Source organism: Nycticebus coucang, chromosome X, assembly GCF_027406575.1.
Source record: "Nycticebus coucang isolate mNycCou1 chromosome X, mNycCou1.pri, whole genome shotgun sequence".
Lineage (NCBI taxonomy): Eukaryota > Metazoa > Chordata > Mammalia > Primates > Lorisidae > Nycticebus > Nycticebus coucang.
In genome coordinates this window covers 57,274,831-57,302,827 of record NC_069804.1, presented here as the reverse complement: position 1 = coordinate 57,302,827, position 27,997 = coordinate 57,274,831, and the positions used below count along the sequence as shown (strand labels likewise).

The 27,997-nt window shown below is 39.5% G+C and overlaps 1 pseudogene; it reads right to left on the bottom strand.

Moving 5' to 3' along the window:
- Nucleotides 1-231: 231 nt before the first annotated feature.
- On the bottom strand, nt 232-27,997 carry LOC128576818 (ubiquitin-conjugating enzyme E2 E1-like; annotated as a pseudogene).

Below are 27,997 nucleotides of genomic sequence, written 5' to 3'. Positions count from 1 at the left end.
TGTACATTCTTTTCTATACTACATTTCAGCTAATTTCAGAACTAATGACAGTTTTAAAAGTTGCTATTACTAATTCTGTCTACTGTAGTAAGATGCCTTAAGTTACAATCAAATCTTAGAAAATAAGACTGAATAATATCTGTGTAGAAATAATCCTACTCTTTACCAACTCCCACCCTCCCCCACACCTTCAAAATCATAAGCATCTCTCTTCAGTGACAGACAAATAATCTAAGAATTGTGAAAACCCAATTTATGTAGCATTTCTCTGGCCATTCGGTCATGTTCTGTTCTGTTGGTCATATACTGAGTGGCAATACTTCCTACCAATGGGTTGGCAGGATTACAGTCTGAAAGAAGTGAGCAGATAGAAGGGAGGACTTTAGAAATGGTTAGTGCTGGACTCCAATTATCTTTGAATGTGTCCAAGCAAGTAACACCTTGTCTGTTAATATTACAATGATAGATTCTTGTCCAAAATGTAACCTTTGGTGGCTTGAAGGGATATTCTGCACTCGATCTTAGCCAAAAGGCCGAGAAGCGATTGAAGGGGTATTCTAGTGTAAAAGAAATATCAAGGAAGAATACACCATCCTTATAGGGATGGTGGATACACCACCTTCATAGGAATGGAGAACAGCCATTCATAGATATTATCACCTTTGGGACCAGCATTGCAGTTAGGTGGGGGGGGTCTAAAGTAATGTCTGGGGTTCAGGCTGCGCAGGGAACTGGCGGACGCCCATCCAAAACTCTGAACCATAAAACTCAGAATAAATCCCCCGAGCGCTCCAACCATGGGAACCGGCTTGAAGCCTAGGACCCAGCTTTGGCTTCTGGAGCCGCGAAGCAACTGAAGCCGTGGACCAGCTTTGGCTGCTGAAGCCCCAGGAACCAGCTACAGGAGATACTGCGCAAACTCAACACCACTCCCCTTATGGCTGATTGCAGTCGCCAGTTTGCGGGGGAACATGGGAACAGAGTGGAGGGACTTAGGAAGCGTGGACACCTGCACTGAGTGGGAAGGTCGGTCGCAAGTGCTGTCCGGAAAAGAACAGCCAAGGTTGCACAATTCTTAGGCAACAAACATTTACGGAAACTCCAAAATGGCCATCGGCCATGGAAGGTGGTTACCATGGTAACGGTATAAACTGTAAACCAGGTATAAGTCTCGAAACCACTCACAGCGACACCTGGTGTCCAGAAAGTATATTGCAGTATGAATATATTCCTACGAAAGTTGATCCCTACAGCAGACATATAGTTATTTATAGGTATACTTCTACAACAAGAAAATTTTTGCAGTCGGTGCGTTTTTTTTTTTTTGTTTTGTTCTCTTTTGCTTTTTTTTCTTTTGGTTTTTGTCGGGTTTTTTTGCTTTTTTTTGCTGTTGTTTTCTTTTTGTCTGATTTTTCCTCACCATTTTCTTAGAGAAGATTTCGATAATTTTTTATTATTACATTTTATATAGATATATTTTTTTATTTCTATGTCTTCTAATTTTAACTTCTTCTTTCTTCTCACTTAACATTCCTTCTAACACCACCTTTTTCTCTCTTTTTTTCCTTTCTTTCAATTATTTTACGATTATCACTATTTTTATTGCAGTTGTTCTTATATTGCTGTTGTCGTAGCTATTGCTTGTATGTTTATGTGTTTCCGTCTGTCTCTGTATCTATGGGCCCATGTGCCTGGTAACCTTTGTATCTGTTTATTTGTTCATTTGGTCTCAATGAGCTTGGTGTTACAACCTGCAACCCTGAGCTCCTAACACCCCCCTCCACTCTCACTCCGTGATCTGGACACCTGCCCCCTCAGGAGTCCAGATTCTTGGGTGAACTCTCAAGAGGTGTAGACAGGACCTGGACTGCAGCTGGCCAGTGCTGACTCTATAGCAAAGGAGCAAGAAGACAACGGTCAGCTGTGAGGGAATTACACTGGAGCAGTGGTGCCCCGAGGTGCAGAGCAACAGCCGTCCTCAGCAATAACAAGGCCCACCCCCAGATATCCCATAGCCTCTCCTCCTGTCTTCCTGGGAAACCAGATCAGGCCAAGCATCTTCTCAGATGGCAACCACCATGGAACAGACCTGGGACTGAAACACAGGCCCCGTGAGTAAAGGGTTTTCCTGAGATGATACCGACCTGGGTGGAACACGGGGACTAGAAAACACACCCGCAGAGCAGGGAAACTCCAAGGGTGGGGCTGATCCAGAGAACTGCTCTACTGAGCCTAAGACACACCTGGCCCCTAGGGGATCACCAGACTATAAACAAAGGAGGCCAAGAGGCTACAGCCAACAAGTGATCGGGCTATGAATACAAACCCGCAGGACTAAAGACAGGGCCTGAGACACAGGTTCTGGGAACTCAAATCAGCCTCTCTTCTGCAGAGGAATCTGGCAAGGTCAGAAACAAACTCCCACGGGGTTGTTCCCTTCACCTAGTAACATAAAATAAGGGTGGGGCTGGAACTGAGTGAACACCTCCAGCCTCCATCAAGTGCCCAAGGTTGTCAGTCCACACCACTCCCTACTGGATGAAGACAGAGAATAGCGGCCTAGATGAGCAGACACAGACTACCATGTGACTTAGGCAGGTGCAAACCCCTGGAGTATCTGCTTACTGCAGACAACTGACGGGGTCACAGCCCTGTGGGGCTAGAAGAGACTGAGTGTGACAGAGCTGCAAGGTGGGGAAGGAGGCATCAATCTTCCCAGACTGATCTATTTACTGGTGGCTCTTCCTGACTCCACGCAGCACTGGAGCAAGCCATTTTAGAGCAGTCACCAGACCCCTGTGATCCAGTTCCCAGGGACCTCTTGAACTCTCCCACCCGAGGAACATGCTGACTGAGACAATTGACTTGGACCTTTTGAACAGAGTCACTCATCTGGGGACTATCCAGGTGGTGCCCTGGGTGTGTGGTTGTAGGAAGGTTTGATTTTCCTTTTCCTTTTGTTGCCTGTGGTGGGTTGGGTGACATAATTGCTGCTATTTCTCCACAACTGAGACTTCAACCCAGAGTAACTGTTTCACTAGGGTCACATAGAAACCAGGTGAAAACAAGGCAGAACCACTTAGCCACTCTACACCAAACAGGGGCCCAGTGTCTCAGGCCACAGCACTATACGGATCCTTGACAAAACACCAGAGGAAAATCAAAGGGAGTAAAACAATCATGGGGTGGAATCAGCGGAAAAACTCTGGTAACATGAATAACGAGAATAGATTAACCCCCCAAGGAAAGATACGGCAGATGTAATTGAAGATCCCATTCACAAACAACTGGCTGAGATGTCAGAAATCGAATTCAGAATTTGGATGGCAAACAAGATTAACAAAATGGAATTAGAAATTTGTGGAGAAATTCAAAAGTTGTCTCAAGAATTTAACGAATTTAAAGACAAAAACACCAAAGACTTAGACACACTGAAACAAGAATTTGCAGCCCTCAAAGATATGAAAAATACAGTAGAATCCCTTAGCAACACAATGGACCAGGCAGAAGAAAGGATCTCTGACATCTAAGATAAAGCCTTTGAATGCTCCCAAACTCTCAAACACGAAGAGAAATGGAGAGCAAAAATGGATCACTCACTCACAGAGCTCTGGGATAACTTGAAGAAGGTAAATATCCGTCTTGTAGGAATTCCTGAAACAGATGAAGTGGCCTCACTGGGAGCAGAGGCCCTTCTGCATGAAATGATGAAAGAGAATTTTCCAGACATGCCTAAAGAACCTGAAATTCAGATAGCAGATAGCTTCAGAACCCCAGCACGATTCAACCCCAATAAGACATCCCCCAGGCATATCATAATTAACTTCACTAAAGTTATTATGAAGGAGAAAATTCTCAAAGAGGCCAGGCGAAAGAAATCTATTACCTTCAAGGGGAAGAACATTCGAATGACTGCAGATCTCTCTGCTGAAACTTTTCAAGCCAGAAGAGGGTGGTCATCAACGTTTAATCTCCTCAAGCAAAATAACTTTCAGCCCCGGATATTGTACCCAGCTAAACTGAGTTTCATTTACGACTGAGAAATTAAATACTTTAATGACATACATATGCTAAAGAAATTTGCCATAACCAAACCAGCTCTTCAGGATATTCTCAGACCTATCCTCCATAATAAACAACCCAATCCACTACTACAAAAGTAAACTCACTCAGAAACTTCCGATCAAACTCCAACTTCCACAATGGCAAAAGGATTAAAAATGCCCACTGGACTTTCAAAAAACTCAATACCCCAATTTTCACCAAACTTATAAATACTCTCCATTAATGTGAATGGCTTAAACTGCCCTCTAAAGAGACATAGGTTAGCTGACTGGATACAAAAACTGAGGCCAGACATTTGTTGCATACAAGAGACACATCTTATCTTAAAAGACAAATACAGACTCAGGGTGAAAGGATGGTCATCCATATTTCAGGCAAATGGTAACCAGAAAAAAGCAGGTGTTGCAATTTTATTTGCGGACACAATAGGCTTTAAACCAACAAAAGTAAGGAAGGACAAAAATGGTCACTTCATATTTGGGAAGGGTAAGACTCAATATGATGAGATTTCAATTATTAATATCTATGCACCCAACCAGAATGCACCTCAATTTATAAGAGAAACTCTAACAGACATGAGCAACTTGATTTCCTCCAACTCTATAATAGTTGGAGATTTTAACACTCCTTTGGCAGTGCTGGATCGATCCTCCAACAAAAAGCTAAGTAAAGAAATTCTAGATTTAAATCTAACCATCCAGCATTTAGATTTAGCAGACATCTACAGAACATTTAATCCCAATAAAACTGAATACACATACTTCTCATCAGCCAACAGAACTTACTCCAGAATCGATCACATCTTAGGTCACAAATCTAACCTCAGCAAATTTAATGGAATAGAAATTATTCCATGCATCTTCTCGGACCATCATGGAATAAAACTTGAGATGAGTAACAACAGGAATCTGCGTATACATAAAAAAACATGGAAGTTAAATAACCTTATGCTGAATGATAGCTGGGTCAGAGATGAGATCAAGAAGGAAATTGCCAAATTTCTGGAACAAAACGACAATGAAGACATGAACTATCAGAACTTCTGGGACAAAGCAAAGGCAGTTCTAAGAGGGAAATTTATAGCACTGCAAGTCTTTCTCAGGAGAACGGAAAGAGAGGAAGTAAGCAACTTAATGGGACATCTCAAGAGACTGGAAATGGAAGAATACTCCAACCCCAAATCCAGTAAAAGAAAAGAAATAACCAAAATCAGAGCAGAACTAAATGAAATTGAAAACAAAAGAATAATACAACAGATCAATAAATCAAAAAGCTGGTTTTTTGAAAAGGTCAACAAAATAGATAAACCTTTGGCAAACCTAATCAGGAAAAAAAGAGTAAAATCTCTAATCTCATCAATCAGAAATAACAAAGACGAAATGACAACAGACTCCTCAGAAATCCAAAAAATCCTTAATGAATATTACAAGAAACTTTACTCTCAGAAATACGAAAATCTGAAGGAAATCGACCGTTACTTGGAAGCACGTCATCTTCAAAGACTTAATCAAAAACAAGTGGAAATGTTGAACAGGCCCATATCAAGTTCAGAAATATCATCAACCATACAAAATCTCCCCAAAAAGAAAAGCACGGGACCGGATGGTTTCACGTCAGAATTCTACCAAACCTTTAAAGATTAATTAGTACCTATATTACTCAACCTGTTCCAAAAGGTAGAAGAAGAAGGAAGACTACCCAACACGTTCTATGAAGCAAACATCACCCTGATCCCCAAACCAGGAAAAGACCCAACAAGAAAAGAAAATTATAGACCAATATCACTAATGAATATAGATGCAAAAATATTCAACAAGATTCTAACATACAGAATCCAGCAACATATCAAACAAATCATACATCATGACCAAGTCGGTTTTATCCCAGGGTCTCAAGGCTGGTTCAATATACATAAATCTATAAATGTAATTCAGCATATAAACAAATTAAAAAACAAAGACCATATGATTCTCTCAATCGATGCAAAAAAGCTTTTGATAACATCCAACATCCATTCATGTCAGAACACTTAAGAAAATTGGCGTAGAAGGGACATTTCTTAAACTGATAGAGGCCATCTACAGCAAACCCACAGCCAATATCATATTGATTGGAGTTAAATTGGAATAATTTCCGCTTAGATCTGGAACCAGACAAGGCTGCCCATTGTCTCCATTGGTCTTTAACATTTTAATGGAAGTTTTAGCCACCACAATAAGGGAAGAAAAGGCGATTAAGGGTATCCACATAGGGTCAGAAGAGATCAAACTTTCGCTCTTCACAGATGATATGATTGTATATCTGGAAAATACTAGGGACTCTACTACAAAACCCTTAGATGTGATTAAGGAATACAGCAGTGTCTCAGGTTACAAAATCAACATTCATAAATCGGTAGCCTTTATATATACCAACAATAGTGAAGTTGAAAAAACAATTAAGGACTCTATCCCATTCTCATTACTGCCAAAGAAGATGAAATATTTGGGAGTTTATCTAACAAAGGACGTGAAAGATCTATATAAAGAGAACTATGAAACACTAAGAAAAGAGATAGCTGAGAATGTTAACAAATGGAAAAAAATACCATGCTCATGGTTGGGAAGAATCAACATTGTTAAAATGTCCATACTACCCAAAGCAATATATAATTTCAACGCAATCCCCATTAAAGCTCCACTGTCATACTCTAAAATCTTGAAGAAATAATACTTCATTTTATATGGAATCAGAACAAACCTCGAATAGCAAGACATTACTGAAAAATAAAAACAAAGCAGGAGGAATCACGCTACCAGACCTCAGACTATACTACAAATCGATATTGATCAAAACAGCATGGTACTGGCACAAAAACAGAGAAGTAGATGTCTGGAACAGAATGGAGAACCAAGAGATGAATCCAGCTAATTACCGTTATTTAATCTTTGACAAGCCAATTAAAAACATCCAGTGGGGAAAAGATTCCCTTTTTAACAAATGGTGCTATGTGAAATGGCTGGCAACCTGTAGAAGACTGAAACTGGACCCACACCTCTCACCATTAACCAAGATAGACTCTCACTGGATTAAAGATTTAAACCTAAGACATGAAACTATAAAAATAGCAGAAGAGAGTGTAGGGAAAACCCTTGAAGAAATTGGGTTGGGCGAGTTTTTTATGAGAAGGACCCCCCCCCCGGGCAATTGAAGCTGCTTAAAAAATACACTATTGGGACTTGATCAAACTAAAAAGCTTCTGCACAGCCTAGAACACAGAAAGTAAAGCAAGCAAACAGCCCTCAGAATGGGACCAGATATTTGCAGGTTATGTCTCTGACAAAGGTTTAATAACCAGAATCCACAGAGAACTCAAACGCATTAGCAAGAAAAGAACAAGGGATCCCATCGCAGGCTGGGCAAGGGACTTGAAGAGAAACTTCTCTGAAGAAGACAGGCGCACGGCATTCAGACATATGAAAAAATGCTCATCATCTTTAATCATCAGAGAAATGCAAATCAAAACTACTTTGAGATATCATCTAACTCCAGTGAGACTAGCCTATATCACAAAATCCCAGGACCAGAGATTGTGGCGTGGATGTGGAGAAAAGGGAACACTTTTGCACTGCTGGTAGGAATGCAAATTAATACATTCCTTTTGGAAAGAGATATGGAGAACACTTATAGATCTAAAAATAGATCTACCATTCAATCCTGTAATCCCCCTACTGGGCATATACCCAGAAGACCAAAAATCACACCATAACAAAGATATTTGTATCAGAATATTTATTGCAGCCCTATTCATAATTGCTAAGTCATGGAAAAAGCCCAAGTTCCCATCAATCCACGAATGGATTAATAAATTGTGGTATATGTACACCATGGAATATTATGCAGCCTTAAAGAAAGATGGAGACTTTACCTCTTTCATGTTTATGTGGATGGAGCTGGAACATATTCTTCTTAGTAAAGTGTCTCAAGAATGGAAGAAAAAGTACCCAATGTACTCACCCTTATTATGAAACTAATGTAGGACCTTCACATGAAAGCTATAACCCAGTTACAATCTAAAAATAGTGAGAAAGGGGAAAGGGAGGGGAGGGAGGGGGGATGGAGGGGGAAGGAGGGGGATTAATGGGATTACACCTGCGGTGCATCTTACAAGGTTATATGTGAATCCTAGTAAATGTGGAATGTAAAGGTCTTAGCAAAATAACTAAGAAAATGCTACAAAAGCTATGTTAACTAATGTGATGAAAATGTGTCAAACTATCTATGAACCAAGTGTTTGGTGCCCCACGATAATACTAATGTACACAGCTATGGTTTAATAAAAATAAAAAAAAAAGAATAAAATAAAGTAATGTCTGCCAATTCCTTCTGAATCTTCTTGGCACTGCTGGAGAGGAGTTTGGAGTTTTTGCTCAGGTTGACTTTAGTCTCCTTCTTCTTGGGGGTATTTGTTTCTTCCTTGGTTTGCTGGTTGAACTATGAAGATGAGGAGGAGCTGGTGCTGGCCTTCCAATTGTCACCCAACACAGTGAACCCCCCACCCCCAACCCATAAACAGCCCCTCTCTTTGTGTCTGGCTCCTCCATGCTGCCCCCGCAGCCACTGCTGTGGCTGCAGCTGGAACTGGCCACTCGTGTGTGGGGCTGATTTTGTATGACTATGTGTTGGATGATGCAAAATTGAAACAAAGCCTGGAAATAGTTTGAGATCTAGAATGACTACTCTACTTGTTTAAGAAATGTCCCACCTACACATATTTCCTTGAGTGTTTTTATCAAGAAAGGATGATGGATATTATCAAAAGCCTTTTCTGCATCAATTGAAAGAATCATATGATCTTTGTTTTTTATTCTATTTATTTGGTAAGTTATATTTATGGATTTATGTGTGTTGAACCAATCTTTCATCTCTGAAATAAAACCTTCTTGATCTTGATGTGTAACTTTTTAATATGTCATTATATTCTGCTTGCTAATATTAACTATATTTGCATCAATATTCATTAATGATAATGGTCTATAGTTTTCTTTCTTTGTTGGGTCCTTTCCTGGTTTGGGGATCGGGGTGATACTTGTTTCATAGAACATGTTGGGGAGGATTCCTTCTTTCTCTATTTTTTGGAATAGATGCCATATAGGAACTACTTCCTCTTTGAAGGTTTGGCAGAATTCTTGTGTGAAATCATCTAGACCAGGGCTTTTCTTTTGGGGGGAGATTTTGTACAATTGATGCTATTTCAGTGCTTGGTACTGGTCTATTCAAAATTTCTAAATATTTCTGGTTGAGGTGGGGTTTTTTTGTTTGTTTGTTTGTTTTTGCAGTTTTTGGCCAGGGCTGGGTTTGAACTCACCGCCCCCAGTATATGGGACCGGCTCTCTACTTCTTGAGCCACAGGTGCTGCCCTCTGGTTCAGTTTTGCAACGTAGTGTGCTTTCGGGTATTGGTCATTTCCTATACATTTTCATATTTCTGGAAATAGAGTTTTTTGTAGTAATCATTAAGAATCTTTTGTATTTATGTGGTATCTGTTTTTTCCCCTTTATAATTTCTGATTGAAGTTATTAGAGATTTTACTTTTCTGTTTCTGGTTAGTCTAGCCGTGGGTTTATCAATTTTTATTAATCATTTCAATGAACCAACTTTTTGTTTCACTTATCTTCTGAATAATTCTTTTGTTTTCAATTTCATTTAGTTCTACTCTAATTTTGGTTATTTCTTCTTTTCTGCTGGTTATTTCTTCTATTTCTCCTTTTCTAGTTGTTTGAGTTGGCCAATTAAGTTGTGGACTTGCTCTCTTTCTGTATTTTTGATGAAGACATCTAATGCTATAAATTTCCCTCTGAGAACTGTGTTTGCAGTATCCCACAGGTTTTAGTATCTTGTGACTATATTATCATTTTGTTTGAGAAATCTAATTATCTCCTTCTTGAGTTTTGTCTATGGCCCAGCTATCATTCAGCATATGCTTATTTAGTTTCCATGACTTTACTTGAATATGAAGATGTCTGTTGCTGTTAAGTTCAATTTTTATTCCTTTATTGTCCAAGAAGATACAAGGAATAATTTCACTTCTTTTATATTTGTTGAGGTTATGCATGTATCCTAAGATCCCAATCAATTTTGAGGCTGATCCATGGGCTAATGAGAAGAATGTGTATTCAGTTTTGTTAGGATGAAATATTCTGTATATGTCTGTTAAGTACATTTGTTCTAGGGTCATGTTTAAGTCCATTATTTGTTTGTTTAGTTTCTTCTTGGATCCATCCAGTACTGCCAGTGGGGCATTAAAATCTCCAACTATATAGAATAGGAAGATACCATGTTGTTCAGATCCATTAGGATTTGTTTTATAAATCTAATAGCATTCAGGTAGGGTGTATAAATGTCTATTAAAATATCCTCATGTTGTGTGATTCCCTTAACAAGTATGTAGTGTCCATCTTTGTCTTCCCTTGTTTTTCTTGATTTAAATTGATTTGTGTCTGCAAATAATATTGTAACCCCAGCTTTTTTCTGTATTCCATTTGCCTGGATTACTGTTTCCCATCTCTTCACCTGGAGTCTTTGAGGTAAGGTGAGTTTCTTGGAGACAGCAGATATCTGGCCTGAGTTTTGTATCCAGTCATCCAACCTGTGCCTGTTTAGAGGAGAATTAACCCATTCATATTAATTTAAATAATTGATAGATAAGGTGGAATTTTGTTCATCTTGTTTTTCAGAGGTCCATAACTTATATTTATACCTTTCAACACATGGAAGCTAGGCTTTGTTCTTAAATTTCTGAGTGAGTTTACTTTGGTGGTGGATTATTGTACTGATCATTATGAAGAATAAGTCTGAGTACTTCCTGTAGATCTGGTCTAGTTATGGAAAATTTCCTCAACATATTGATGTCAGTAAAGTTTTTGATCTCTCCATCCCAGATCAAACTCAGTTTAGTGGAATATGGGATCCTGGGCTGAAAATTTTTCTGTTTATGAAGGTTGAGGGTCGTGTGGCACATGTGGCTCAAGGAGTGGGGCACCGGCCTCATATATGGACGTGGCAGGTTCAAACCCAGTCCTGGCCAAAAACTGCAAAATAAATAAATAAATAAAATTAATTAATTTAAAAAAGAAGGTTAAGGGTCAATGACCACCCTCTTCTTGGTTGAAAAATTTCAGCTGAAAGATCTGCAGTCATCCTAATATTTCTCCCTTTGTTGGTAATGCTTTTGTTATGCCTGGCTGCTTGCAGAATTTTCTTCCTCATATTAACATTGGCAAAATTAATTACAATGTGTCTAGGAAATGCTTTGTTTAGACTGAGTTGTTCTGGAATTCTGAAACTATCTACTATCTAAATTTTTGCATCTCTGACAATACTTGGGAAGTTCTCCATCATAATGTCTTGGAGTAGAGCATTTGTGCCTTTGGGACCATCCTTTTATCCTTCAGGAATCCCTATAATTCAGATGTTTGATATTTTTGGAATAATTCCATAACTCTCTCAGGGAATATTGTGTTCTTGTTCTCCTTTAATCTGCCTTTTCGAATAGATGGGATAGTTCAAAAATCTCGTTAATTTCTGCAATTATTTTTTCTCCCTGTTCAACTCTATTACTGAGGATCTCTACTGTGTTTCAAAGCTCCTTGAATGCTTTTCCAATTCCTTAAGTTCTGCTACATCTTTCCTTATTATGTCCATATCCTTTGTTACTTTGTCTTTGAATTCATTAATTTGTTGAGTTAACTGATGAACTATTTTTTTGTTTTCACTTTTTTTTTGTACACATCAGAGCTGTGTACATTAATGCATTCATGGGGTACAATGTGCTGGCTTTATATACAATTTAAAATACTTTCATCAAACTGGTAAATATAGCCTTCACTGTACTTTCTTAATTATTGTGTTTAGGCATTTATACTCTACACTTAGTAGATTTGACATGTACCCTTACAAAATGGACCATACGTGTTGTCCCACCAATTATCCTCCCTCCACACATCCTACCCCCTTCCCACCCCTCCCTCTCCTCTTTCCCCTCCATTGGGATGTATTTGGGTTATAGCTTTCATATGGAAGTGTTTGCTTATATATTTGTTTCATAGTAGAACTGAGTACATTGGATACTTTTTCTTCCATACTTGAGATACTTTACTGTGAAGAAAATGTTTCAGCTCCATCCATGTAAACCTAAAAGAGGTAAAGTCTCCAACTTTTTTAAGGCTGCATAATCTTCCAGGGCATACATATACCGCAATTTATTGATCCATTCATGGGTCGATAGGCACTTGGGCTTCTTCCATGACTTAGCATGAATTGAGCTGCAATAAACATTCTGGTGCAAATATCTTTGTTATAAAGTGATTTTTTGGTCCTCTGGATATAATACCTAGTAGAGGAATTGCAGGATTGAACTGCAAGTGTATTTATAGATTCCTAAGTGATCTCCAAACTTCTTTCCAAAAGGAAAACATTAGCTTGCAATCCCACCAGCAGTGCAAAAGTGTTCCCTTTTCTCCAAATCCATGCCATCTATAGTTTTGAGATTTTGTGATGTGGTCTAATCTTATTGGAGTTAGATAATAGCTCAAGGTGATTTTGATTTGCATTTCTCTGATGATTAAGGATGATGAGCATTTTTTTTTCTTTGCAGTTTTTGGCCGGAGCTGGATTTGAACCCGCCACCTCCAGTATATGGGGCCAGCGTCCTACTCCTTTGAGCCACAGGCGCCGCCCAATGATGAGCATTTTTTCATGTGTCCATAGGCCATGTGCCTGTCTTCTTCAGAAAAGTTTCTATTCAGATCTCTTTCCCACAATTAGATGGAATCACTTGTTCTTTTCTTGCTGACACGTTTGAGTTCTCTGTGGATTCTGGTTATCAAACCTTTGTCAGAGACATACCCTGAAAATAACTTCTCCAATTCTGAGGGCTATTTGCTTGCTTTATGTATTGTGTTCTTGGCAGTGCAGAAGCTTTTTAGTTTGATCAAGTCCCAGTTATGTATTTTTGGTGTTGCTTTAATTGTTTGAGGCAGGGGTCCTCAAACTTTTTAAATAGGGGGCTAATTCACTGTCCCTCAGACTGTTGGAGGGCCGGACAATAGTTAAAAAGAAAAATAACTATGAACAAATTCCTGTGCACACTGCACATATCTTATTTTGAAGTAAAAAAAACAAAATGAAACAAGTACAATCACACCCCCTCATGTGGCCCATGGGCCACAGTTTGAGGACCCCTGGTCTAAAGGGGGGGTCCTCCTCATAAAATATTCTCTGAGGCCAATTTCTTCAAGTATTTTCCCTGCAATCTCTTCTAGTATTTTTATAGTTTCATGTCTTAAGTTAAAATCTTTTATCCAGTAAGAATTAATTTTTGTTAATGTCAAAAGGTGTGGGTCCACTTTCAGTCTTCTACAAGTCACCAGGCAATTCATTCAGAACCATTTGTTAAATTGGAAGTCTTTCCCCCACTGAAAGATTTTGATAGGTTTATCAAAGACCAAATGACAATAAGTAGCCGGGTTCATCTCTTGGTTCTCTATTCTGTTCCATACATCTACCTCTCTGTTTTTGTGTTGACTGTTTCCTCAGCTTGACTATTGTTGGTATATATAAATGCTACTGATTTGTGAGTATTTATTTTGTAGCCTGAGACACTGCTGTATTCCTTGATTGCTTCTAAAAGTTTTGTAGTTTTGTCCCTGGGGTATTCCAAGTATACAATCATATCATCTGTGAAGAGTGAAAGTTTGATCTCTTCTGATCCTATATGGATACCCTTGTTCACCTTCTCTTGCCTGATCACAATGGCTAAGACTTGCATTACAATGTTATAAAGCAGTGGAGACATTGGGCAACCTTGCTTGGTTCCTGATCTGAGTGGAAATGTTTTTAATTTTACTCCATTTTACTCCAGTGTAATATTGGCTGTGGTTTTACTGTAGAGGGCCTCTATTAGTTTAAGAAATGTCCCTTCTATACCTATTTTCTTAAGTGTTCTGATCATGAAATGATGTTAGATATTATCAAAAGCTTTTTCTGCATCAATTGAGAGAATCATATGGTCTTCGTTTTTTAATTTGTTAATGTGATGTATTATTTTTATAGATTTAAGTATGTTGAACCAGCCTTGAGGCTCTGGGATAAAACCCACTTGGTTGTGGTGTATAATTTGCTTGATGTGTTGCTGGATTCTGTTTTCTAGGATCTTATTGAATATTTTTGTATCAATATTCAAGAAGATGTAATTTTCTTTTCTTGTTGGGTCTTTTCTTGATTTGGGGATCAGGGTGATGTTTGCTTCATAGAATGTGTTTGGAAGTATTACCTCTTTTTCTATGTTTTGGAAAAGGTTAAGTAATATGGGTACTACTTCCTCTTTAAAGGTTTGGTAGAATTCTGATGTGAAGCCATCTGGTCCCAGACTTTTCTTTTTGGGGAGATTTTGTATAGTTGACACTATTTCAGAACTTGATATAGGCCTGTTCAATGTTTCCACTTCTTTCTGGCTAAGTCTCCAAAGGTGGCATGCTTCCAAGTATTGGTCTATTTCCTTCAGATTTTCATATTTCTGAGAATAGAGTTTTTTAAATATTCATTAATGTTTTTTTTTAATTTCTGAGGAGTCTGTTGTTATTTCATCTTTGTCATTTCTGATTGATGAAATTAGAGATTTTACTCTTTTATTTCTGGTTAGGTTAACCAAAGGTTTGTCTATTTTATTGACCTTTTCAAAAAAACAACTTTTTGATTTATTGATCTGTTGTATAATTCTTTTGTTTTCAATTTAATTTAATTCTGCTCTAATTTTGGTTATTTATTTTCTTCTGCTGGGTTTGGGATTGGAATGTTCTTCCTTTTGTAGTTGCTTGAGATATCCCATTAAGTTTTTGACTTCTCTGTCCTCTTGAGGAAGGTTTGCAACAATATAAAATTTCCTCTTAGGACTGCCTTTGCAGTATCCCACAGGTTCTGGCAATTTGTGTCTTCATTGTTGTTTTGTTCCAAAAATTTGGTAATTTCCTTCTTAATCTCGTCTATGACCCAGCTATCATTCAGCATAAGGTTGTTTAGTTTCCATGTCTTTGTGTGATATGCAGATACCTGTTGTTGGTGAGTTCAACTTTTATTGCATGATGATCTGTGAAAATACAAGGTATAATTCCTATCCTTTTAAATTTGCTGAGGTTATCCTTGTGACCTAAGATGTAATCAATTTTGGAGGATGTTCTATGGGCTGATGAGAAGAATGTGTATTCAGTTTTGTTAAGATGAAATGTTCTGTAGATGTCTGTTAAATTCAATTGTTGTATGGTGAAGTTAAATTCCAAAATTTCTTTGCTTAGTTTCTTATTGGAGGATCTATCCAAAACTGCCACAGAGGTGTTAAATTCTCCAACTATTTGGAGCTGGAAGATACCAAATTGTTCATATCTGTTAGGGTCTCCCTTAGAAATTGAGGAGCATTCTGGTTGGGTACATAAAGGTTAATAATTGAAGTTTCATCATGTTGAATGTTTCCCTTAACAACTATGTAGTGACCATCCTTATCTTTCTTTACTTTTGTTCATTCAAAGCCTAATGTATCTGCAAATAAAATTGCAACACCTGTTTTGTTCTGATTTCCATCTCTTCACCCTGAGTGTATATTTATCTTTTAAGATAAGATGAAATTCTTGTATGCAGCGGATATCTGGCCTGAGCTTTTGTATTCAGTCAGCCAACCTGTGCCTCTTTAGAGGACAATTTAAGCCATTCACATTAATTTAGAGTATTGATAAACCTGGTAGTATTGTGGGTGTTGAGTTTTTCAAAAGTCCAGGGGACATTTTTAATCCTTTCGCCACTTTGGAAGTTGGAATTTGATCAAAAGTTTCTGAGTGAGTTTACTTTGGTGGTAGACCATTGTGCTGGTCATTGTGGAGGATGGGTCTGAGAATATCCTGGAGAGCTGGTTTAGTTATGGAAAATTTCTTCAATAATTTTTTTGTTTTCTTTTTCCATCTCTTCCTTCATTCCAATCATCTTATTTGCCATTCATTTTCTGAATTCTGTTTCTGATATTTCATCAATTTCTCTATGGATGGTATTTCTGTTGTATCTCCCTTGAAGTTCCTTGGAAGAGTTGATCTTTTCTGAGTTTTAATATTGTCAGAGTCCTTCTGCTGATTCTACCCCATGAGTATTTTCAACTGCTTCTTTTTTAATATGCTAATTATTCTTCTTTCGTTGAATTAATAGGTTGTCCCTGAATAGTTGTTAAGAGATAATCTAATAGCGGACCCTTAGGAAGCACTGTACTAACCTATTGGTAATTAAATCTGGTGGTGTGAGACTAGCTCAGGAGGCCCCAAAACTGCAGCTAACCACCCCTTCCCAATAAGCTGGAGCTTATGGTTTCAGCTTATCCCCTGCAGCCTCACAGAGTTCCCTTTCAAAGCTACAGCCAGAGATTCTGAGGGATGGTTTGGTGAGTTATGCAGTTTGCCTTCTGCCCAATCCTAAGGAATTGCCGTGTTATTGTTGAATCTTTTCTGGGTAAAGATACAGATTTCTGTGGCCCTTCCCTCACTGGGGATAGCTGGAGGAAAATAATCCACATATAGCCCTGCTAAATCCTCCCCACACTGTTGCAATGCCACCACTGCTTTAAAAAAGGCAGACAAATGGTAAATCAGCAGTCCTAGACAGTGGCTCCAAGGGGGACAAGAATTAGCAGACAGCACTGGCCCAGAGTTATAGTCAAAGTCACTCTGTCAGAGCAAGCTCTGACCACTCAATGAAGCTCAGAGGACCACCCAGCAAACATCACTGGACCAGAGATTCCAGTCAAAGTTGGTCAAACAGTATGGGCACTGGCCACCCAATCAAGCTTAGAGGGCCAGGAGAACAGCACTCAACCAAAGTTCCAGTCAAAGTCATTCAGGCAGTGTGGGTACTGCCCACCCAGTTGTGCTCAGATGTTGGCCTGTTGTGCCAAAAATAGGAATTCTTAGGTAGATCTGCCTAAGAATTTCTATGGAGCTGAAGAAGGGTCTTTTATATTGGGATAAAGAGACAGGAAAGTTTGTTCCTTTTCCCCGCCAAAGTTAGGACTGCAGTGCCACTGCTTTCAAGTTGCAGCTCCACAGCCTACACAGTGCCGGGGCCTCTCAGTGAACTCACCAAACACTCTGGCCTTTGGAAAACTAGGATGAGGGAAGGATAAGCTGTGTGCTCAGGATTGTGGGAAAATATTTGGTCAGTATTGTACCAGGCAGGATGGGTCCTAGGCTCAGCGTTGGGACCTCACTAGTGAAGGAGGACTGGGACATAGCGACACTCTCCTGAGGGATAAGGTAAGAAGACTTTTGTTCCCTGGTCACTCATGGAAAAATAAGCCAGAACTCCCATTTTAGGGAGGAATCTCCTGTCCTCTTGGCACTGGGCTCCATAAATGATGTTAATGTCTTTCTTCCTCTTTTTTTATTCCCACTGCTTGACTCAGCCTGGATGATGTGTACCTCACTTTCTTCTTTTTGTGCTCAGCTCCCCACTTTAGGCTTCTCTGAGTCCACTTCAGTCCAGTATCTCTCCCTCTGGATAGGAGCCTATGGTGAAAGTTGATTCTAATTGGCCATCTTGACTCCTCCCCCAGAAGCAAGTTTAAATGCCTGTTTCTTTTGCATCCATGAATTGAAAGAAGGTCTGGCCTGTTCACTGTGATTGTTGGAACAAGATGGACTTTGCTTTTCACTTTCCCTATCCAGACCAAATCACAAATTTTTCCACCCATCTGAGTAGGTATAGCCCCCTCCACTACTAGCAAGCATGTCTTTTTCCTTTCAGAGGAATGTTTGAGGTACAGAGCTCTTATTTTGCATTAGAGAAAAAGTGTTGAGCTGAATCAGTATTTCAAAAGAAAAAATAATCCATAAGTAACATTAGCCACAATGAACCCCATCCTCCCAGTGTTTTGGGGGGTGTTATGACAACTTGGGGGTTAATAGAATTAATCCTGAATCTCCCTACATAGATAATTTTTTATGTATCTGTGACCCAAGGCTAGGAGATCATGACTTTCTAAAAATCTTTAAGGATCAAGATGCTAAATTGAGGATCTGGTCCTATAGTGAAGGTCCATCTTCAGGCCTGTTATATTTTTGTGCCTAGCCCAGGCAGGCCTGGGAAATGGCTACACTGGAAGCCCACAGCTCATCTCCAGGTCAACTTGAAATATATATAATGATTACAACAATTGCTTTACTTGAAAATATACCTGATACATTCTATTGTCATTTAAATTATCTTTTGGAAATAATGAGGCACGAAATTAATCATCTTAATGTGTTATGCCCAGGAGTTCCCCCAAAGACCACACAGCCAGACAAGTTGAATTAAAGCAGAGTCCTTTTATTGAAGAGCTAGATGGCAAATGCCTCAGTGTCACAACATGGGGTTTCTGAGAGCAGCCCCAAGTTGTCTGAGGCTCTGACTTTTATAAGGCAAAATTTTTCTAGGAGGCAAGCAAGCATAGTTACAGAAGAGAAAACAGCACTTAGGGGAAATCATGAGGGTAAGGCAGCTTAGTCAGTTTATACAATGTTATGATCACAAGAACAATTAGCAATTTTTCTTTACAAAGCAGGTACAATCTACAATGTCCTAAGGTAATGTAGGGAGTGGGACTCACAGATGGGGGTTGTAAACAGCATAATCACAAAAAGCAATAATCATGAGTGCAGTCAGTAATTTATATCACTAACAATTTTAGTTGAATGCATTCACAGTTATACAATCGGAGGGCAAATAAGAGGAACCAGTTTTGAAGGTTATGGAATGTAACAGAAAAGGAGTAAACAATAAAGTGGAGTCAAACTTGCTCTTTCAACATTTCCATATCATATACAAATGGCATGAAGACCACCTTAACATAATCACGAGGGTTGCTGTCACAAGGGTAGTTAGTGACTTTCTACACAACACTAATAGTTCTAACCAGGTCCACTTAAAATACCATGCAATGGTTGAGGAGGCAAGTGGAACCGTTTTTTTAAGTGCAATAAAATGTAACAAAGCAACAGAATGGAATCATGCCTGCTTTGTCTTCCCACTGATTCTCAGGAAAAAGAATTATATCAAAATGGATTTAAGATCGTTTCTCTTTCACCTTAATAACCCTATGTACAAAGAATCTCTTCATTTATTGCAATGAAAAGTGAATGAAACGTGAATATTGAAATACTCCATCCATGAAAAATATGTCACAAAAATGTCACTTTTGTGTGTTTGTGTTTGTCAAGGACTTACTATGTGCCAGTCTTGTAATATAGAAAAAAACTAAGACAACTGAAACCCTTCAGAAGAAGCTCCTCCTATTACAAGAAAGATAGCTATAGTAGGACATATTAAAGGAAAGTGTGTAGTGCTACCTGAACACAGAGGATGAACACCTACCTGAGTCTACAGTCCTGTGGCGGAATTGAAAGAATAAAGAGAAATGCCTAAGCTGAATTCTAAATATATAATAAAGAAGGTAGATGGGCAAAAAGGATGTTAAGGAATAGTTCCTCAGGCTAAATAATAAAATGTGGGTATTTTTAGATTTCCAAAATATTCAGTCTAGCTAGAACCAACTGTTGATAAGGAATTGGTCAAATAAATTTAGAATGACTAGCTCAGAAAGTGATTGTGATTTACATTTGGCAAACACACCCACCTACCCTAAATTGCTACTATCCTACTGAGAATGGCCATAAGACTAGTCAAGAACTGTTAGGTAGGGAAAATGACTTACTGGGCTTCCTCAAAGGATCACCTTGGTAAGGGCTCATAGCCAGCAACCCTGCCTTAAAGCAGCAGAACTTCCAAGGATCCAGATATGCCCCTCAGGGATTAGGGTTGAATTCCTGGCCATAGTTGAAAGAAAAGAAATAAATTCCTTTCACCTACTCTCTCCTAATCTCAAGAATGGTCAAGATTTTCTTTTATCACCACAAGTAAAATGAATTATTTACAGCCCAGCTCAGTCCTATCACTTAAATACAACATAAGAGTAGAAAGGAGTCACACTGCAAGCATTGTTTAGTCCAAAACAGAGTTCCATGTTTCCCAAAAGCAGTAAGCTTATTTCCCTCCAAAACTCATGCCCAGAGCTAAACTGAACACATGAAACAAGCAAGACCAGAATGAAGTCACCTGCAAGACTGAGACCTGTTTCATCCTTTTCCTAGAGACCGCTACTCTCCTCCATCCCCAATCAGGCCACCTCCTAGCCTTTGTGCCATCAAGAAGTTGTACTTGTGGGGTAATTAACAGGTAGTTAAATATTACATATGTAAATACCTGTGAATGATAGTATTACTCCATAGGACACTTAAAATAAGTCCTCATGCATAATACAAATCTTTAATGACAGCTCTTCTCTTGACCACAAAAGCAGATTTTGAAATAGATCAACATCTCCCATGGCTCCATATTCAAGATTGCCGATGGGCTTCATTAAAGGCTACTGGCCTTACCCTAAGATCGGAGGAATCACAGGTACTTTCCCCAGATTCAGAGGTTGAGAGGGAAATGAAGGGGAGTCTCAGGGAAACTTGCCCCTTTACCCTAGGTTGGTTTGCTGAAAAGATCAACTCACAGTTATGGTAGATTAATAAGAGAAAGGTTTATTTCCAAATACCATGTGCATGAGAGGAACCACAAGAATGATTTCTCAAAGTTTCAGTGATAGTCAGTGGCTTTTTAAGATGCCTTTTAGGCTTGGTGCCCACAGCACAGTGGTTACATGTGCCAGCCACATACACTGAAGTTGGCAGGTTCAAACCTGACCTGGGCCAGCTAATCGACAATGACAACTGCAACAAAAATAGCCATGCCTTGTGACAGACACCTGTGGTCCCAGCTACTTGGGAGGCTGAGGCAAGAGAATTGCTTAAAGTCCAAGAGTAAGGTTGCTGTGAGCTGTGACACCATAGCAATCTGCCGAGGGCAAAAAAGTGTGACCTCGTCTCAAAAATAAATAAATAAAAATAAAGATGCCTTTTAGAAGGGAGGAGGGAAGAGAAAGAGGTATACTCGTAAGTATACCTATAGCAAGTGGTTGCAAAGGGGGATTGGGTAGATGCAGGGAAACAGATTGATTAGCAAATTAACCTGAGAGACAGGTATTGTGCTTCAAATGAGCATAGGGCCAGGCCTTTTAGCATGTGACAAGGAGTTCAGAAGCCCCTTTCCTGATTCTAAATCGGGTTAATCAGGTTTTATAGAGGAGAGGCCAGTGCTTTCTAATCAAAAATGGCCTTTTCACTGAAAATATTCTGTATACCAAGGAATCATATTTGGGGGTGAAATTTCCTTAGCTCCTTCAGAAAGCTCTGCTTGTTTAGAAAAAGCTGTCCTTCCTAGTCCAAAAACTAGTTCATCTGAGAAAAGTTTTAGGTTTAGAAGGCAATGCAGGCACAGAGGCAGGAAGTTTATCTGACTAGGTACTAGTAGTTTATAGGATGGATATAACAGGAATGAAGATATAAAATTTTAAGCTACTTTCATCATCCAGGTCTCCTAGAACTTCAGAAGACATAGGAGGAATTCAGCTTTCCCATGCCGTGATGAGACAATTTCTAAAGCCCTGCTATGGACAGATGATTTTTGGCAAAGTTCCAATAAGAAAAGCACATTTCCCAAGGAACATCTTTCCCAAGCATTAATGCCTCTCACTACTACTGATCCATGCTAGTAGACTGCTGTCAGAACTGTGTTTAAAAAGTGAATAGCTAGCAAATAGGGGATGATACTTGAGTAATTCTTCTCAAGGAGAGGAATGGAACTTACACACTGGGCAGAGGATTACTTACAGCTTTAATATATTTATTTTAAACCCTTATTCAATCTTGGGGGAAACCTGAGGTAGCTGTACATTTGCCATGATCTACACACATAAGAGTCAGCAATCACACCCTCATTCTCTTTATACAGAATGCTTCCACTTGCCTCCACCAGAAGCATGCTAATGGAAACATATTTATAAGAGAAACATTAATGCTGTGGGACACTTTGGTCCACCAGCTCATTTATAAGGTCTGGATGATGACATGATTTGGGGAATTGCCCTCGGGTACTACATTATGGTCTCAAACTCCCTTAAAGTAATTCAGGGAAGAGTGATAGGGAGCAATGATCCAGTGATCCCAGCCCAGCAGATGAAAAGTGATGAAAGAGCTAAGGAAATATCACCCCAAAATATTATTCCTTGTTATAAAGAATATTTTCAATGAAAAGGCCGTTTTTGATTAGAAAGTACTGGCCTCTCCTTTATAAAACCTGAGTAACCTGATTTAGAATCAGGAAAGGCTTTTGGCCTCCTTATCACATGCTAATAGACTAGGCTACAAGGTATTTGAAGCACAATACCTGTCTCTCAGGTATATTTACAAATCAATGTTTCCCTCCATCTACCCATTCCCCCCACTACAACCATTCCCTACATGTATACTTTCCAGTTTCTCTCCCCACTCCTTTCTAAAAGGCATCTTTAAAAGCCACTGACTATCACTGAGACTTTGGGAAAATCATTCTTATGGTTTCTCCCATGTGCATGATGTTTGGAAATAAACATTTCTCTTATTAATCTACCATAACTGTGAGTTAATCTTTTCAGCAAACCAACCTAGGGGAAAATGGTAAGTTTCTCCATGATCTCTTCAGAGACATGGTAATGGCAGAAGGAACACAGGTTATTTTCACATCCTTTATGTCCCTGGGAATAGTCAGGACCCTCTGATGTAATATTGTTTGCTCAGTGGGTTCCCTGCAAGAGGAGAGGAAATTCCCTTTCTACAAACCCTACTGAGACTCTAGGAACAGATTTCACCTTCTCAACACTAATACAAGTATCATTGAAGTAGAGTAACAGGAAGGCAAGGTCAAAGGGTAAAGTATGACACCAGCAGAACTTAAGTCCCTCATAGCCCTTTTGCTGGTGACACAAGAAATGGACTTGTAGGACCTTGTGACCCCTGCCATTCCAAAGCCTTTGCTGAATGGGTTGTGTGACATCTTTCTCTTTCCAGATTTCAGCCATCTGGGGAGGCTTGGAGGAACCTATTCCTGAAGGAAAGTGGTTGTTTGGACATTGCTTAACTCAGAGATTCACATAGCAGTAGAAGAGAAAACCAGTTAGGTGGAACTGATGGCAGTAAATCACAATGGCTCTGACTAGTTGGTAAGCTGCCCAATTTAGCCTCAGGAAACTCCAGCATCTCCAAATATCAGCTGCCTGCATAGGTCAGATGATACAAAAGCAGAAGATTGGCTTCTTCCTTCCTAGCCTGAATCTCCCTCACAAACCTGCTCACTATATACTGATAGCTACAATCTGCCCTAATGTTCACTCCAGGTAGTAATAACAGCTATCATTTATTGAACATTTACTAATGTGCTAGATGCTTTATGTGCATTACTTCTTTAATTTTTAATAGTCTTATGACATGGTTATTATCCTCATTTTGCAGACAAGGAAACAGGCTTAGAGAAGCTACATCAAGAGACACACAGCCATTGTATGGTAGAGTTGAGATGTGAGCCCAACTATGTCTTTCTAAAGAGAAACTGTCTTGTGAAACACAGAATTAGTCTCGGGAAAAATCTCAAAGACAGAACTACATTGTGTGTATATTGTGTATATGGGAGAAGATCAGTCATATTATTAGTTGACTAGGAAAGGTGGCCAATGAGGAGAATTGTTGAGACACACATAGATTAGGAGAATGACCTCATGCCACTTCACTACACAGGTGCACCTTTGGGGCAATGGTCCAATACTAGCTACTATGACTGGCTATGACTATGATCATTTCAAATCTGGGACCAAGGCACTACAGAACAATTTTGTTGATCCACTCCGAGTATGGACAGTTATGTTGTCATTTCTTCCTTCCACCAACTTTATTTTTTTTCATTTTTTTTTATTAAATCATAGCTGTGTACATCAATATGATCATGGGGCACCATACACTTGTTTCATAGAATATATGACACATTTTCATCTCATTAGTTGACATAGCCCTCCTGGCATTATCCTAGTTACTTTGTCAAGACATTTACATTCCACATTTGCCAAGGCTCACATGTACCCTTGTAAGATGCACCACATGTGTGATCCTTTCAATCCCCCTCCCTCTACCCACCTCCCCCCTCTCTCCCCACACTTTCCCCCTTCCCCCTGTTCTTAGGTTGAAACTTCTTTATAGCTTCATGTGAAGGTCCTAAGTCAGTTTCATAGTAGGGGTGAATACATTGGATATTTTTTCTTCCATTCTTGAGACACTTTACTGAGAAGAATATGTTCCAGCTCCATCCATGTAAACATGAAGGAGGTGAGGTCTCCATCTTTCTTCAAGGCTGCATAGTATTCCATGGTGTACATATACCACAATTTGTTAATCCATTCATGGATAGTTGGGCACTTGGGTTTCTTCCATGACTTAGCAATTATGAATAGGGCTGCAATAAAGATTCTGGTACAAATATCTTTGTTATGGTGTGGTTTTTTGTCTTCTGGGTATATGCCCAGCAGAGGAATTACAGGATTGAATGCACCAACTTTAAAGGTGCTTCTTGAGCATCTTTTCCTCCTTTGGTCATTTCCCCACAGACCCTCAATTTGTTCCTTTGCTATTCTTGCTGGAAATGGTTCTCCACTTACCCTATTCATTTTACCACTATTCCTCTAAATACCACTTTCAATGAGGCATGGATAACATAGGAATTTTGTTTGCTGAGAAATCTACTAAAAAGTGCATGTTCCTTTGTGATTAAGAGCCTTAATCCAAACTGCAGTGCTGACACCCAACACCCAAAGTGTAGGACAGTTGGGCCCACAGTGCTCAGAACTTTTGTGCCCCTCCTAGAAAATGTCAAGAGAAAAGGTTAAAAACCCCTAGAACCACAAGGAAACAAAACCTTCTCTCATCTTTAAGTATCTTATCAGTAAATATAATCATGTTAATTTGTATATTATTCACCTTATCTTTCTTCACTGAATTCACAAGACTGGAATTCATTGGCATTCCTGGCTTTTTCAAAATAGAAGTTCTTTAACATCTTGCTGTTCTATAGTATTACTAAAAGTTCAAGTTCCAGGATTTGGGGTTCTGGACATCCTTCACACAAGCCCAAGGCGGGCTTGTATTTGCTTTCTCAAGTTATTCCACACTCCAGTCCTTCAGTGATCTTTCCTAGGGGTCCCCTCTCTATGTGCCTCACCCTGCCTGAAAAGGAAGCCACTGAAACCTCTAGCAGGCTGTCTGGGGGAGAAACTGCCCCTTCCTCCCAGACCTTGATGTCACATGTTTCCTGAAGCAGGATGGAATTGCTAAGAATCACATCCAGGAAGAGTCTGCTCTGAACTTCTCAGGGAAATGGCTGACTCATGCATCATGTGTGACTGAATCTGTCACTGGTCTCTGGATCCTTGTCAGGGTCCCTTGATTCTCCTTTTTAGCCTCATGTTATCTCTACAAACACAGTTTCTACAGCTTTCCTCTGCACTTATAAGTGAAATTCAGATCAACTATCACAGGCTACAAGTCCCTGCCTCATCAGCCTTATCAGCCTCATCAGCCTTATATCCTGCCACTCCCCACAATGTTCACCAGGAGGCTCTAGCCACACTGATCATCCTGTGCTTCAATAGGTCAAGCTTCTTTCCACCATCCACACCTTTGCTCCGGTTGCTCCTTCTGCCTAGCCAGGCTTCTATCTACTCTTCTCATGCCTGGCTCATCTCATAGGCCTGAGCTCATGTGGCATTTCTTCAAATAAACCTTCCATGATGGTCCCCCAGAGAGGGTAGACTGCATGTCATTCTCTGTCATAACAACCTATTTCATTCTCTGATAGCACTTACCACAATTCAAATATAACTGTGTTTGCTTATTTCTTTTCACCATAAGAATACATGCTTCACAAGAGTAGGGATTTTGCCTATCTTTGTCACATCTGTATGCCAACCACTCAGTAGGTGCTAAGTATTTATTGAATGAATCTCCAACCACACCAAGCTATTCTCTTTCCTAGAAGTCAGAAAACACTTCTCTGCCTCAAGATCTATGTGAAATATTACCTCCCCATGAGGCCTTCCAACAGTCTTCCTGTTTTTCTTTTCTTGCTTCAAGCCATTTCTTCTGAGGTCCTAGGGCCTTATTAGAGCTTATCTGTCTCAAAGCACTATAACGTCATTCTATGATTGTTTATATGCCCAATCTACTACACTGAGAATTCCTGGAGGTCAATAAAGGAATTAATGCATCTCTATACTCAACCCAAACACACTGCCTAGGGCTGGGTTCAATCTGCTGGGGAGTCAGCACAGCTTAGTTATTAACACACAGGCCCTATAGACTGAGAGCCTAGATTTGACACCTATCTCTACCAGTTACTACCTGCATGAGTTTGGTTAAGGGACTCAGTTTCTGAGCCTCAGTTTCTTCACCCATAAAGAAGTATGTTAACACTATTTACCTCATGTGGTAGTTGTGAGGATTAAGGAAGATTAAGTTTGTAAAGCATTTTGTACCATGCCTGGTACACAGAAAGCTCACAGTAAAGGTTAGCTAGGAGAGTAGTGGGTGTTTTATTGGATGTAGGAGTATAAATCCTTTTTGTTGTCATCTGAGACTAGCGAAGGCCCCAAATTGATCTCACTAAGTTCCCAAAGGGTCCTTAAAGTGGACTAGAAACCTACTTCTCCCAAGTTTGTCATCCTTTGAAAACTAAACCTGAGAGAATAACCCACCTACTAGACAATGAGGCCTGACAGGAAACCCACAGATTCCCATTCCTCTATACTCTTCTCCACTTTGGCCTCTCCAGGGCAGTAGGACATGATAACTCACCTCTGAGAGGCCTTGATACACTGGCCTAGTGTTATGCTGAGGAGTCTCTTAAAGACCACACCATCAGATAAGTCAAATTTAAAGAGGAGTCCTTTTATTGCAGAGCCAGCTGACGATTGCCTCAGTGTCCCAACATGGGGTTTCTGAGAGCTGCTCCGAGTTGTCTGTGGCTCTGGTTTTCATAGGGCAAAACTTTTCCAGGGGGCAAACAAGTGTTATTACAGAAGCAAAAACAGCAGTTCGGTTAGTCATTTTACACAATACTATGATCACGAGAGCAAATAGTGATTTTTTTCTTCCTTACAAAACAGGTACAAACCACAATGTCCTAAGTGGGAATGCAGGGAATGGAACTTATAGGGAAGAGTCATAAAGGGCACGATCATAAAAAGCTATAATCACGAGGGCTACGTGGTCAGTAACTTACATTATCAACAATTTTAGCTAAAGCTATTTACAGTTACAATGCAAGGACAAACAAGAGGAATTAGTTTTGAAGGTAAAAAGGAGTAAATAGTAAAATGGAGTCAAGCTTGTTCTTTTAACATTTCAATATTATAAATGGATGGTATGAAGACCACATTAACATAATCATGAGGGTTTTGTAACAAAGGTAGTTAGTGACTTTCTACATAATACTAATAATTCTAACAGTTCTAACCAGGTATACTTAAAATACTATGCAATGGGCAGGGAGGCAAGTAGAACCAGTGTTTTTTAAAGCAATAAAATATAACACAACAACAGAATGGAATCAGGCCTGTTTTGCCTTCCCACTGATTCTCAGGAACAAGAATTGTAACAAAATGGTGTTAGGCTTGCTTCTCTTTCACCTTAACACTAGGGCCCTAGCAGCCTCACCATGGTGGCCCCAATGGTGCAGTTCTCCCGAGGGTTCCCACATGAGTCAGCTGCCTTTTGGTACATCTATAGCCTGTACTGCAGGGTGGATCAAGGAGCTGTGGCTTCCTCTGCTGTTTGCCAGGGATTTCTCCTAGCAGCTCTGGAATCAGGGGTAAGGTGGTGTCATCAGCCAGGAGGGCAATAGAGGTCTCCTCCACCTTTTCCAT